The following is a 6,445-nucleotide window of genomic DNA, read 5'->3' on the forward strand; positions in this document are numbered from 1 at the left end:
ATTTGACCTAGAGAAATTCCTATCACCCAAAGATTCTGACCTTGGATCTAGATGCAGTAATTGGACGAGCTTCTATGATTCCCTCCCCGGAGAAGGAAGTGAGTAGCTTTCTAATGTATAATTATTATGCTTATTCAGGTTGGTGTGGGCATTTTTGAAATTGTATGTTTGAGAAGAAGAACCAATGTGTATGTTGGAGAGAGATGAGTGGACTCTTGTATCATCGGTTGTTTTTGCCTATGCTATCAGTCAGTTTTGGGTAAGAATTACTTTAGTAACAAACCCAGTACTCAGTGGCTTACAACAAAAGCTTATTTCTTGCTCACATTACATGTTCCCATGTGTTAGCTCCAACTCTTCTCTCTGTCACCTTCACCCCAGGACCCAGACTGGTAGAGCTGCTCTTACCTGGGACATTGCAGTGGGATGAGAGTCTTCCTGGGTTCTTAAAGCTCCCACTTAGAAATGACACGTATCGCTTCTGCTCATTTGTCATTCGCCAATGGAAGTCACAAGCCAATGCTGACAACAACAGTGTGGGGATGGATAATCTTTCAGAGAGAAAAGGGCATCATGAAAGAACTGAACTCTCTTTCTTTTTCCTTTTTTTCCCCTTCCTTTTTCTGATTATAGCCATCTAGTTTTCTCTTGAGGAATAATCCCTTGCCAACTCAGCTAATGTGGGTTTGTCCAGTCCAGAGAGGCCATGAGAGCTACATTTAGCTAACCAGAGCTTTCCATTCCAATAGCCTAGGCAAGTCCAATAAAATTCGACTTCTGGATGAAGAAATTCTTTTAATGTTGGAGTTGCTAAGGAGCCATCAACATGGAGAGGGAACCTGCCTAAGGATGAAATTATCAAAGCAAACCACACTGAGAGACTGAGCAGGTAAAGTGAGTCTGGGCGTCACTATTTCAGTTCCTGTACCCACCCACTGCCAGAAGCAAAGGTCTAAACCTGGAGGACCTAAATATGGAAGTCTGTATTTTTTTCTTTAAGCCAATTTAGGTGTCTGTTACTTGTAGTTTAAAGATTTCTTACTTATGAAGGGGGGAAGTTAGTGTCTGAAATACATGGTAAAAGTATGGTTCTATATATTTTGCTATAGGTGGGTACAGTTTTGGTTGTGAGCTCCCTAGCTATCAACTCAAAGAGAAAAGGAAATTCCCATATGTGTTAAAAATAATCAAACATTGGTCATTTCATGTGGTCCAAGTCAATGTAATTCATAGTACTTCATAATGGCAATCATAGCTTTTTTTCTTTTTGTAATTTGTATTGAATTTATTGGGGTGATATCAGTTAATAAGATTACATAGGTTTTAATCACAGCTTTCTCTGAGACTAAATTATTACATGGAGCATTGACAGAGCTTACCAAACAAGGCATGGTCCCCAGACCAGCAACATTAACATCTCTGGGAATTTGCTATAAATGCAAAATCTTGTGTCCCACCCACACATGCTAAATCAGAGCATGCACGTTAATGAAACAGTCAAAGCAGAAGACAAAGCCAATTGCATATTATGTTCACATTTGGTTATCACCGGGATGTATTATATTTTTATTTCAGTGTAGAGAGAATGATGTCACGAAGGGGAACACTAATCAGAGAGGGGCAGTTAACTCTATTAAGGCTGAGTTCTCAATGCACAGTGCTCATTGCTGTGAGCATGAGTGTGTCAGATTATATATTGCAAATGTTCTGCCTTCTCATTCATGCGAGGGTGGGTTATGCTGCTAACTCATGGAGAGCGGTATGTGAGCAGAGCTAACCTGGCTTCATGTGGAGCTCCCAGGCACAACGCATCAAACAGATGCATAAAGCATCTGATGAAAACCGTTTAAAAATAATTAAAAAATGTAAAATCTTCCTGATTCAGCTCCTGGGATAAATTTGCAGTTGGGAAAACCTTTAAATACAGATTTAAGTTTCTAATTAGTGCAGGTAATGTTTGGATGTATTTTTTCCAGCATAAGTAAACATTCTGAGCTCTTTCATGTGAAACCAACAAAATGATATACATTTTTTGTTGTTGTTGCTTCTTTTGACTTTTAGGAAATTAACATCCATATCTCTGCCGTTTGAAGAGAAGATGGCACCAAGGTACCTGCTTTTCTTATTTAGAATTCATTTCTCTATTTGATTGGGACTAAATTATGGAATGAAAAATTGATAGTGCAGATCTAGTTTCCTCACCATTAATATGAATGAGTATTTTGTACCAATACAACAACTCAAAATCAGAAGGCCCAAATGCCAAGGGCATGACCAGTGTATATCTAATCAATTTCTTTAATTTTCTATCCCCATCTGCGATCATGGAAGCTAAATCAAGTGATGTGCTGGTGTTGGCTCCAAAGCATGCCAGGAGCAATGTCGAGGAGCATGGTGGCCAAAGGTGGACAATATTTGGGGTGATATTGACATAATATTCCTAAAACTCACAACAAATCACATTGTCTTTACTTATGTAATGAAGTAAAATGTTTCTGCATGATTCATTTTAACCAACATTTCTTCCAAACAACTGTAAATTCCATTACTAAGGGGTTGATCTGAAAAATATTTGTGTTATTCTGAACAAATTAATATAGCTATATTGATAAGCTCATTTAAAGAAACAAGATACTTGAGGCAATAAGAGAAGAGAAGGACTATACAAAACAAGAGAGGTATATTAGAAATACTTTATAATTTATTGAAATATAAATTCACTAAGCTTATGTTTTAGAAATCAAATGTACATGGATTTTAATAGCATTTATTCTCTGTTCTTTTCTCCCTATAAGTCTGGTTACTTCTTTTTTCTTCTAGAAATACCAACACAGTAGTCTAAAATAAATAAGAAACAACTCTTCTGACCTAGCTGGGTAGCTCAGCTGGTTGGAGCATCGTCCCAGGATGCAAGGTTGCAGGTTCGATCCCTGGTTAGGACACATACAGGAGGCAATTTATGAATACATAAATGAGTGGAAAAACAAATCAATGTGTTTCTCTCTCTCTAATCCAGCAGTTCTCAACCTGTGGGTCACGACCCCTTTGGGGGTCGAATGACCCTTTCACAGGGGTCGCCTAAGACCATCTGAAAACACATATATAATTACATATTGTTTTTGTGATTAATCACTATGCTTTAATTATATTCAATTTGTAACAATGAAAATACATCCTGCATATCAGATATTTACATTACGATTCATAACTAGCAAAATTACAGTTATGAAGTAGCAACGAAAATAATTTTATGGTTGGGGGTCACCACAACATGAGGAACTGTATTAAAGGGTTGTGGCATTAGGAAGGTTGAGAACCACTGCTCTAATCAATAACAAATAAACAACTATTCTGATGCAAACAACATATTAAAAGCAACAAACATGAGTCATTATGTATTCAGAAAAATACCCATGCTCATCCCTATTAAAAATGCCATCTTTTTTTAGAACAAAGGATGCTATATTCATCTTCCATGTGTATTTATTGAGTGCTTACTATGTGCCATACTTCTGCTACATGTATTTCTTCCATTGCTTCAGATAAATTTTATGTCATCCTTTAGGTATTACTTTTCCATTGAGAGAGAAAGGTCTTGGGGAAAATTTTCACTGGGCAGGCAACCATGATGGCATTATGTAATTTTCTAGATGAGACAAGTAAAGAAAGGCTCTAACAGACTAGGAAAGTGAAACACAAAGAAATTCCAAGTGGAAAAGTAGAGATTTCAATGGAGGACTCTGGTATTGAGACCTTTTATCTCCATGAAGAATCTCTTTGTATGTTGAGCACAAAGGATTGTGTGTATTCACCTTTACTGGTTTAATGCTAGTATAACACCTGGTGAGTGTTCAGTAACTCCTGTGAATTTCATCTTTTAAACGTATTTCCTTACTATTCCCTCTGCTTCTTTCAAACCCCACTTCTTACACCTAGGTCATTCCCTCATGTGGGCAATTGTAATAATCTCTGAAGTAGTTTTCCAGTCTCTAACTTGTTATCTTCAATCAATCCCATGTATGATTCATCCCCTGTCTACTTCTTCAATACCTCCTCAGGTTACCATACACGCTTTATAATGAACCCATAACCTACTTAGTGTTCTCTGTACGATCAATGCAAATTCTAACAATGCGCCTCCATGACAATCCCACTTATTCTCTCTGCTGCAATAACCTTGTCTACCTGAAAGAAAAAATCTGACATCCTTCAGGACTCATTTCAAAGGTTTTCTCAGGAATAATTATGAATCCATCCAGAATCGTTGGCTCTCTTTATTTTTGCTAACATTGGATGTTGAATGAAAATGGTTACAGAGGATGCTACACTGTGTTGAAATAATTTGGCCTTGTGTCTGTTTCCTCTACTAAACTAAACGTTCCTGGGGGCAAGAGCATCTTATTTAGAATTTGTACCCTTAGAGCACATGCATTTGGGCTCAATAAATGTTATTAAATGAATTCTTGTTGAACAAATGTATGGCTAATTCCATGCTTGAAAAATAGACATTAACAAGTGCCAAAAGGATAGCATTTTCCTTATTAGAAGTTATAATTTGTGACAAAGACGGTGATCTATAGTCAGAGCATGGATTCACAAAACTCTGAGTCTCTTGGCATGCTGGGGGTTGCAGTGTGACACCAAGTATCTTGGGAAATTGTGAGCAGGATTACATCAGCCACTTACACTAACTAGAAATCCACACAGATTACAACCACATTGCCTAAATCAACATCAAAACCTTGAGCAAGAATATTGCTCAGCAGAATGGTATGGGAATGGTTAAGAAAATAGAGTTCAAATGAAAAAAAATCTAAAAATAATGGCCTAAGAAGGGACAGCACTTCTCTCTAAGATATGACTGTTTCAGAAGGAAATTTCTTACTATTGGCAAATTGAATAATCTTAGAATCAACAAATCAAAGTTGGGAAGAACATTAGGACCCCTTGCTTCCAACTTCCCATTTCTGGAAAGATGTTGATCTTTCAACTTGAACACTCCCAGTGATGGGAATCCCATTGTTTTGAAGTAGCCATTTAATTTTGAGTTATTCATTTTGAGCTGAAATCTGTCTTTCAGTGATTTTATTCACTGACTCTGGTTCTTTTTTCTGAAGCTACACTAATTTTATACATACACACATACATACGTACATACACTTTCCATGTATTTGAACATAGGTATTATTTTCCCCAAAGTTTCCTTTTCCTAAGATTAGAAACACTCCAGTTTATGTGATAATTTATTATGTGATGTAGGTTTAAAGCCTTTTAGCTCTCTGTGATCATATTCCAATGGATACTCTCTAATACAGTACCCAAATGTGAATACACTACAGAAGTAGCCCATGTACTGTGGCATATAAGGAGACATTCTTCACTTATGTGTATAATATACATCTTTATTGTAATCAAATGTTGCATTAGATTCAGTGACTAAACAGATCATTGTTTAAGGGGCTGGAATAGAAAGGTAAGTAAACAGATTCTTTGCTTCAAGAAGAACCTAACACAAGCTAAAAAAATCCTCTTAATAAATTGTAATATTACATAAGTACTATTTTTTGAGTATAATCATCAAATAACTCATGTACTAGGTTTTCTGACTGTCAAAGATCTGTGATTGTTTAGGTTGACTTATTCTATAATAATAAAAGTGTAATATGCTAATTAGACCAGATGTCCTTCCGGACGACCTTCTGGACGAAGCCCGGGCTGTGAGGGAAGCCTGGGTCCCGGGTGCCAGAGAGAAGCCAGTGCCAGCAGCCAGGGGAAGAAAGGCCTACTCTTGCATGAATTTTGTACATCGAGCCTCTAGTATATATATAAATCACTTTAATTCCAAACTTGTGCTGTTGATTTTTCAAAACCTTAATGTTGGATTTTATGCATATCTTTCCTAATTTTATCTAGTTGATTTTGTTGTAATGCCAGCTTATCAAGGTGTTTTAAATCTTTATTCTGTCACCAAGTATGTTAGTTTTTCCTTCTAAGCTTTGTGTCACCTCTAAGTCTGAGAGTAGCAGAGAAATTGGCTGCTCTTTACATGAACAAAATGGTTTGTGTTCTGTTTTCCCAGCAGAAATATGCGTTTGGGAATTTGGTTAATGGGAAGTGGTAAGGCATATATTTAGAAAAGGCATTTATTCCACCCTAGACAAATATAGACCCTTGGAATTTTATCCACTGTGACTCATAGAAAGTGCAGAGGTTTCTCATCATCTCACTGCCACGTGGTGTTCGCTGTCGGCATGTGGTGAAGTCAGGGCCTGAGAAACAGACAAAAGGATGGCAATGACTGATTTTTTTTGAACAGCAATTTCTTACCACCAAAGCCATATTGTAAGTTGAAATGTCACCTTAATTCCAGCCATCAGATGTCGCTTACAATGTGCACACAGTAATCAAACTTTCATATCTGCTTGCATGACACTTGCTGGAGAGG

At 37.1% G+C, this 6,445-nt stretch overlaps 1 long non-coding RNA gene across 1 annotated transcript; it reads left to right on the forward strand.

Moving 5' to 3' along the window:
• The first annotated feature begins 786 nt into the window (after positions 1 to 786).
• LOC111826790 lies at positions 787 to 2,558 on the forward strand. The gene is made up of 3 exons (XR_002830187.1): positions 787 to 889; positions 2,062 to 2,109; positions 2,332 to 2,558. It is a non-coding gene; the product is annotated as an uncharacterized LOC111826790 (long non-coding RNA).
• The last annotated feature ends 3,887 nt before the right edge of the window (positions 2,559 to 6,445 follow it).

This window comes from Myotis lucifugus, unplaced genomic scaffold (genome assembly GCF_000147115.1).
Source record: "Myotis lucifugus unplaced genomic scaffold, Myoluc2.0 scaffold_102, whole genome shotgun sequence".
NCBI lineage: Eukaryota > Metazoa > Chordata > Mammalia > Chiroptera > Vespertilionidae > Myotis > Myotis lucifugus.